This window comes from Phodopus roborovskii, unplaced genomic scaffold, assembly GCF_943737965.1.
Source record: "Phodopus roborovskii unplaced genomic scaffold, PHOROB, whole genome shotgun sequence".
Classification (NCBI taxonomy): domain Eukaryota; kingdom Metazoa; phylum Chordata; class Mammalia; order Rodentia; family Cricetidae; genus Phodopus; species Phodopus roborovskii.
In genome coordinates, this window is record NW_026126407.1 from 30,587,971 (window position 1) to 30,597,077 (window position 9,107).

Genomic DNA, 9,107 nt, shown 5'->3' on the forward strand with positions numbered 1-9,107 from the left:
ATGAAGAGATCAGAAGGCCATGCTGAGCCAGCCCTGCCCTTCACTGGCCCTGAGAAAGTTGGCCCTGCCTCTTGATGGACACTAAGCAAGAGAGCTGGTCCAACCCTTGTAGGAGAGCGGGCCCTTGCACTCAGGAGGTTTGGCCCCAACCTTACCACATGTGAGGGAGAGCTGACCCTGATGGCATGGGCATAGCAGAGGAGCTCTGTCCCCTCACCTGAGGAGGACGGCCCCAGTGGCCCAGACTGACTAGCTCAGCTACCACTCAGGCCCACAGCCAGACCTTGGGTTGCCCCACCCAAGGACATCTAGGACAGATGTGCTGGAGCTCATGAAGGGACTAGTCCTATGGAATGATACCCATAGGATATCTCAGAGGAGTTTCAGTGAGGATCCAGTGATGATAGTGTGCCAGAAACCAGAGGCCTTGAACCAGAGCAGTAACTCTGCAATGAACATTTGCTAATAGAGCTGACTGGACAAAAAGACATTCTGTGTGACACGCTGCTCCCAATGCCACCAGCACAAATAAGCAGGAGTTGCAGAGGTAGGAAAGGAGACAAAGAGAGGAATTTTGGTTTGCTTGCTTGATTTGTTTTGTTTTTAGCTTTCTTGCGGCGGGGATGGCACTACAGGGGTAAGGAGAAGATATGGGGGGAACTGGGAGGTAAGCGGGACTAGGGTGCCTGATGTAAAATTCCCAAAGAATCAATAAAGAAATTATGTTTTCTTTAAAAAAAAATGAATACTGGTATATCTCAAAAACGTCATCTACCAGGATAAAGTTGGCTTTATCCCAGAGATGCAGAGATAGTACAATATACATAATTCAACCAGTGTAATACACACACACACACACACACACACACACACACACACACATATATACTTAGAGACAAAACTGATCATCTGAATAGTTGCAGAAAAGGCCTTTGACAAAATCCAATGCCCCTTCATAATAAAAGTCCTAGAAAGGCCAGGCATAGTGGAACATCTCTTTAATCCCAACACTTGGGAGGCAGAGGTGGGCAGATTTCTATGAATTCAAGACTATCCTGGTCTACATAGTAAGTTCTGGGACAGCCAGGGCTACATAAAGAGATACTGTCTTAAAAAAAAAATCCTAAAAAGAGTCAGAATAAAGGAAACATAACTCAATGCAATAAAGACTACATACAACAAACCCACAGCCAGTATCATCCTAAATGCAGAAAAACTTAAAGCAAACCCTTTAAACCAGAGACAGGACTGCCTACTGACCCCACTCGTTTTCAACAAAACACTTGAAATACTAGCCAGAGCAATAAGACAAGAGGAGGATATTAAAGGGATTAAAAATAGAAAAAGAATCCCTGTTTGCAGATGTTATGATATACCTACGAGATCCCAAAAATTCCACCAGAAAGTTTCCAGATCAACACATTCAGCAAAGTAACAAACAACAAAATCAACTTTAAAAGATCAGCATTCTTCCTATCTCATGACCCAAGGTTGCTTCTGAGCTGCAGGACTGACACCATGGATCCAGCTGCTGGAGGGATCACTGGCAGCAGGCGAACTGGTTGGTGGGGGGACTCATGAGAGCAAAGACAATGCTGGCAGGAATAACAGAGGTCCAGGTGTTGGACCCAAGGTGTTTTTTACATGGGAGTGCCCAAGCCTCTCAGCAAAATCAGGTTCTAGCTGAGTATCCCAAAAGTATTTCCCATACCAGAGACAATGAATGACCCAGCTAACCACCAGAAAGAGCATGAAGATTAGTACTGAAGCGTTCCTCTCCAGGATCTGAACCTGGTATTTCCTCATGGTCACACCAAAAGAGTTGGCAAAGCTTGACTGATGATGAAGAAGCCAGCCCTAGAGTTTCTGGGTTACCTCAAAAAATACTGATTTTGCTCATCCAGCTGTGCAATGTCTTCTCTTTGGACAGAAGGAAATAGGAAGAAAACTTCATTCTTTGCCATGTTGTTCATTCTGGACAAACCATGACTGGCTGATTCTGCATATCCCAGATCTTCATCTTTGGTTTAAAACTGTGGACTGTCTGCAGTCCACCCACAACAAGCAGCACTTTGAGCAACCCTTAGAGGCTTCTTCCTGGCTGACAAATTTCAAAACTCCGGATGAGCGCTTCCGGAGCCAGAAAAAGTTCAAAAGCAGTGTGTCTGGAATAAGGGAGAATGCTCTGAGAAAGTTGTTGACATAACACGAGTGCCATTGGGACTTCTCTGAAGAAGCTAAGGAGGCAGAGTTCCTTAGGGCTCTTTCACCTCCTGGTGGCACTGGATAGAGTCAACACTCTATGAGGAAGAATGACACATAAAGAGAAGGTAGGACTCTGACTGCCCTGGAGGAACTAGCCCTTCTCAACAGCCTAAAGAAAACAGTGAAAATGATTGGCATGGATGTTCAATCTCAGGGTGAGTCTGAGTCAAACTTTAAGTCCCGAACAGGCAGCTGGGACAGAAGAGGGAGGAAGGAGCTGAAGTCCGTGAGTACCTGCAACCCGGGCAGCTGGGGCAGCTCTGTGCTTTCCTGTAAGCAGACACTGTGCAGCACATCTGGAAGATGCATTTCCTTCCATCTACCTTACATGAGAAAGTTCCTAGGTATGCAAATGGAAAGCCTGGCCCACAGTGACAGAACAACATACAGTCCATCCTGGCTGAAGCAGCTGGCTATATCACATCCACAATCAGGAAACAAAGCAATGGATTCCTCCTGGTGCCCTGCTCACTTTCTCCATTTTATCCACCCTTGGTTCCCCTGCTGAGAGAATGGTCTGATCCAAAGTGAGGATAAGTTTTCCTATGAGAGTTAAAGCAGCCAAGATATCCCCCAAAGGTATGCCTGGAAGGCCCATCTCTGGGGTGTTTCTAGACACTGTCAACTTGACACTGATTGAATGCCACAGATATACAACATGTAACTATCAAATCTATGTAGTTAGAGCTTCCATATCCTTAGCCAGTTTTAAATTACTTTGATTCATGGGGAATTTTGTCTATGTCATATGGACAATATAACACATCAACAAAATGATACGATGTGTCCTAACCAAATCAACATCATTTTGTTACTATGACAGAATCACTTCTTAGTTTTTGGTGAGTTTTTTTGGCACTTCAATTTGCTTAGGTATTAATATAGCAGAGGTTAATTTTTAAATTTCTTATTGTTTGATAACTTCATTTATGTGTATAATTTGTTTTTATGAAATCCACTCCATTGTTGCCCTCTCCAACTTCATGTGCTCGTTTGTTTGTTTGTTTGTTTGTTTGAGACAAACTCACTTTATAGCTACTTGTTGGCTTAGAACTTTGTAGACCAGGATGGCCTGAAACTCAGAGATCACCTGCCTCTGCCTCTTGAATGGTAGATTTAAAGGTGTGGCCCTACATAATTTAAAGAGAACAATTTATAATGTACTCTGTCTTAAAAGTCCACTGGGTCCATTTAGTGTTGTCTATATGCACGTGGGTGTAGGAGTATCCACTGGACCATGGTTGCCTCTCTAGGGACACATCCCTGAGAAAACTGATTCTTCCTTTCCCAGAAGCCACCCGTTGTTAATTGGTCCTCACAAAGGAGTGGGACTCATGAGCTCTTCTCCCTAACATGCTAGGGTTGGGACTGGCTTGATTTTGTGCAGGTCTTGTTGATGCTGTCACAGCCTCTGTGAGTTCATGTATACAACACTCCCACAATGTCCAACAAATAGTATTTCTCTGAAGATATTCACTACCTCCAGCTCTTACAATCTCCCCCTCCTCTCTTCTGAAATATCTCTGAGCTGTGGGAAAGGAGTGTGACATAGAATTACCATTGAGACCTGAGCACCCCACAACCTCTCTCTCTCTCTCTCTCTCTCTCTCTCTCTCTCTCTCTCTCTCTCTCTCTCTCTCTCTCTCTCTCTCTCTCTGCTTTTCAAGAAAGGATTTCACTGTATTGCTTTGGAGCCTGTCCTGGAACTATCTCCATAGACCAGGCTGACCTGGAACTCCACCAACGCCTGGCAAAAAAGCCCAGGCTAGCCTTGAACTCCTAATCCTTCTACCTCTGCCTTCTCAGGCAAATCCTACCAGCATGTGCCACCACAACTGGCTCCACAATCTCTTATTCTCTGAATGTTAGCCAGCTTTTGGTCTGCATGAATTACCAACTACTGTGAAAGGAGTCTCTCTGATAAGAGTTGAGAGATATACTAATCTATGAGTATAAAAATGAAAACTTAACATTAGATTCCCCCACTAGGGCCTATGTTATAGCCAGTTTGGGTTTCTAGCCCAATTAACAGTACCAGATATGAGCCTGAAATTGTGGCACAGGCTTTAAAACTAATCAGAAAGTTATTGGTGAGTCCCATAGCATCTGTGTCCCTGTTGCACTGGTGGGAATATCTTGGCAGAGCATTCAGTATTGTAGTTTGCAGATTTCACAGCTGGATCATATTGCTGATTACTTTTCTTCTCCAGCATCATGCATAGAACCTTACATCATTATGAAAGCTACCCAGTAGAAATGAAGGTTCCAGCTTAATTTCTCCGGGTCCTGTGACCCAGTTGTGTGGTGCCTTCAGCAATAGGATCTTACTGTCAAGTTCTGGAGAGGAAGCAAGAGCTATGGTGTTAGAGGTCTATGGGATCCCAGTGGCCAAAAACTCAAAAACAGGTAACCGATACTTCACACTGAGCTTATTAGTTGGTAGCCTATGATGTCTGAAAGAAGCATTTCCCCCTCCACCACTGTAGGTCAATCAATTTAAACTCATTTTTATATTTTATGAACCTTCTGTAGCAATAGGTTTCCTGTGACTTTTTCAAAGATCTTTAGTGTTAATTATCCCTCCCTATTTGCCCTCCTCTTGTGAGAAGACATGTGTTAATACCTTCTTCTCTTTCTAATTCTTTTTCTCTTGTGGTACTAGGTTATTTTCTTTCTGCTTCATTATCTGTAAATTCTGGTAGCTTTTACTGAATAGTCTGCTCCTGGTGGACATCTACTTGACTCTGCATCCTATGGCAGAGGCTTCACACATCCTATACCATGGCCTCAGTATAAAAATGAGCATGTAGACAGCTGTACTTAGTTGATCTCCCAGTAACATATACCCTTGCCTTGGTGTGGAAAACACCCAGTTCCTGCTATTAGCACCATATTTAATCTATTTCTGCATTCCCAACATTTACCATAATGGAGGGAAGTCATTTGCTGCCATGTTCAGAGAGGAACCTGGGAGCAGCTGACATGTTCTGTTCCTGGTGAAGTCTGTGTCTCAACATGAGATGGTTTGGGTTCTGTTTACAGTATTTCTGCATACCTTAAGCACATGTTACCAGATATGAAGAATAGATCCCTAACTCAAACTGTGGCATTCTCCCAGCTCCCTGTGGTTTGAGTTTATTCTAGATCTGAATGGCTGGGTGAGTGCAGATACTGGGAGGTTGGTTCTATGGTCTGAGGGTTCTATTTCTGATCATCTGAAGGCTCACAGTGATCCTGTCTCCTCCCATACACAAACTGTCACATAATTAGTATATTCTTGTCTTAGAACTAACTACAGCTCTTCCTTGGTTTCCTTGTTGGAGTTAAAATATAGTTCTAGAAATAGAAAATGTAGGTATAGTGCCTAAGTTCCAGATAACTGGAGCCATGACTCGATTATATTGCAATGTGTCACAAATTCACCATGAAGTTACTCTGTGGTATAAAAAGGGGGAGGAGACGTCTATCTTTCTCTCTACAAGAGAAGTGAATGGTAATCCTCAGAGCACCTAGATGGAGAGTCCAAGGAAGAGTGAGAGAAGTAAAGCATGAGTGAACTGTAGTTGTCAAACTTGCTTAATTCAGAGTTAAGACACCTTCCCCATCTAAGGACACTATGGTTCTCTCTTTAGTTATAGAGCAAGTGATAGGTGATCTTTTCACCTTGGATACAAAGGAAAGCTGGGTGCACATTCTGTGCCTCTCTCTCTCTCTCTCTCTCTTTCTCTCTCTCTCTCTCTCTCTCTCTCTCTCTCTCTCTGTGTGTGTGTGTGTGTGTGTGAGAGAGAGAGAGAGAGAGAGAGAGAGAGAGTCTATGAGCTGGTATATGTGTCTCCCTGTGTGTAGGTTTGTGTTCCTATGCATCAGATGACACAGTACACATAACTGCTCATGAAACTCTGCATGTACCATGTGTGGGTGTGAGGGCACAAATCCTGCACTTCCTTAGAACAGTGACATGCTGTGGAAATTTGTTAATATTCTACGTTATATGAGAAAACATTGTCAAACATGAGGGAAAGAGCAACAGAGAGACAATCCACATGGGGCTGCCGCAGTGCCATCACAGAAAAACAGACACAGTTGTGCATTCTGAACTTACTTATGTTGCCTTTATTTGCACTATCAGTTCGTGATTTGCCAGAAAAGGGCTGTTTTTAAAGCATGGTCCTGGATGGTTCCAGCTGTATGTGACCCACAGCAGGTGTGTGTGGCACTTACATAGGTGTGCCAAGGTTTAAGCGTGGGAATTCTCATCCCAAATATTAAATGATCACTAATTATTCCCAACAGGCAAACAGTTTTCAGAAACAAGACCCCAAAAGACAGGAGCATTCTGAGGACATCTCTAGTGTGGGTGGGTGGGTGTACCATGACTAGTTCTGTGTCACCTTGACACAAGCTAGAACCACTTGAAAAGAGAGAGCCACAATTGAGCAAAGGCCTCCATAAGACTGGCCAGTAGTACAGTGCATTCTTTACGTTTTCTTTTTGTTGTTGTTTTTGTTACTGAGAGACAGTCTCTCTACATAGTTCTGATTGTCCTAGAACCCACAGTGTAGACCAGACTGGCTTTGAACTCAAAGAGATCCACGTCCCTCTGGCCCCCATGCAAGTCCTGAGATTGAAGACATGCACCAAAAACCTGGCATGCATTTTTTTTTTATTCGGTGATAAATATAAATGGTCCAGCTCACAGTGGGTAATGCCACTCCTTGACTGGTAGTCCAAAATGCTATAGAAATCAATGTAAGCTGAAATGAACCCTTTCCTCCCCTGGCTGAATTTGGTCAGGGTGTGTTCAACTCACATAACACTGGGTAAAGGGAACAGGACACTGATTAGCTATAAAATATATTTTAAAGAAGAGAAGCTGATGACTTTAAGCTCACAGCCACCCCATTTCCTTCCAAAAGGAGACATCTTACACACACTGCTGCTAAACAATTAACTGTTTGCAGGAAACCCACAGACCTGAGCATGTTGGAGAGATATAACTCTGAGCTATAACACACAGTGATTGTAACAAATCACACCTTCAAAGACAGAATGGGTGGATGCTGGTTGTCTTCTGCTTGTGCATACTGTGTCCACTGATAAAGTCCTTCCTGCCTAAAAAACTGTTACTTGCCTGATGTCGAGTTCACTATGCTCTGTTCTACCTTGCAGGGTCTCTACCCAAGAGCATAAAGGGGAAACAGATACTGACTGAGATAAGGGGAGATGTTGCCCTTGCACTCTTGAGCTGGGATGCTGGACACGCTGAGATACAGAGCTCTGAATCTCTCCCCCTAACAGTTGTCTTCCCAGGTATCTGCTAGTGACACCACATAAAGAAAGAAAGAGTACACAGAAACAGCCCTTTACTCTCCCAAAGCATGAACTGAAACCTGAAAAAGATGTGCAACAGCTCAGGTTGCATGTGGCAGAGGCTCCACTCTGGTGTCCAACACCTTCTCACCAATATCCAGGGAGAATTTGCCAGTGTCCTCGATGAGGACAGTGGCTATGACTGCAGAGCTGCCTTAAACCTCTGAAAGCAACATACCTCCTCCCCATGCTCACTACATCAACTTTTCTTGGGAAAAACCTCCTCCATTCCTTGTTGGGAATATCATACGATTGTTGGTCCTTCCTTGACATGGCCAGAACACCCAGTCTGTGATTCTGGTTGAAGTTCACTGTCTGTTCAACTGACTCCAGGGTGTTAGGAAATCTAATCTCCACCATCACCTGGATCAGACACACTTCTACTGACACACATGCTGCAGGGTGTAGGGTTCTGATAGCCATTCTTCATTGCTCCTGTGTTTTCTTGTATGGAGACTGCCTATAGGTGAGATTACATCAAACAATAAGTAGATACAGAAAGCAAACACACCTGGGCAAGGACTCAGTGGACAAGGCCTCTGTGAGGGTCTGAAGCCAGAACTCACCAGTTTTGAAATGTGATGCTAAACGTCATGTTTAGAGGATAAATTTACTGTGTTAAGCATGTAAAAACAAAATCCTCTTTAGCTTGTATAACCCATGAGGTAGTAGCTTCTACCTTGACTACCTTCAATGTACTCTGTCAGCTGGCCACAGACAGACCACTTCTTGGTGCAGTTAAGCTACTCTTAGAAGAAGAAGAAGAAGAAGAAGAAGAAGAAGAAGAAGAAGAAGAAGAAGAAGAAGAAGAAGAAGAAGAAGAAGCAGCAGCTAAGTTGCTCCTACAAGGTAATAGCTCACAGATTAAATATGCTAACAGCTATGATCTCATTTTGTATAAGATGCAGGCTAGCTTGGAGAGTTGAAGCATCTGCAGGATATCTGTTACAGGATTAAACTTTGCCCACATATAAGCCAGGATACAAGTTAATGTGGACCCTAAGAATATAACTCTGTGCCATTTTCCCCCTTATATTACATTGCTAACAATGGTCAGGTCCTTGGCTAGAGAACTCTCTCTGGCTTGGTTCTGGATGAGGTCTTTTTAACTAAAAGCCTCAAATTTATTAAAACCAAAACTTAAGTCAAACTGATACAACTCTTAACAACCCAAGATACACAACAGAAGGACAGCTTGTCCAACTACTTGACATCATCTAAATTAGCAGTCTCCAGTGGGGAAGTTAGAGGGTTGGATCCAATCTGTCTACCATGAACTGTGCTCTTGTGATCACACCAGACTTAATCAGGCCAGCCTCAAAATGCTTAACCCATCTGCAACTTCTCTAAAGCACCTCCCCATTATTTCATGCAAACCAGCCATTTCTAGGAATAGAAACTGAAACCCACTCTGACTGGAAGGGGTGGGATGGATAAACAGAGCTCATATCCAGTCAGAAGAGTGTAAACAG

The 9,107-nt window shown here is 43.5% G+C and overlaps 1 pseudogene; it reads left to right on the forward strand.

Annotated features, from left to right (window-relative positions):
- LOC127218732 (28S ribosomal protein S29, mitochondrial-like) lies at positions 1 to 2,424 on the forward strand (annotated as a pseudogene).
- The last annotated feature ends 6,683 nt before the right edge of the window (positions 2,425 to 9,107 follow it).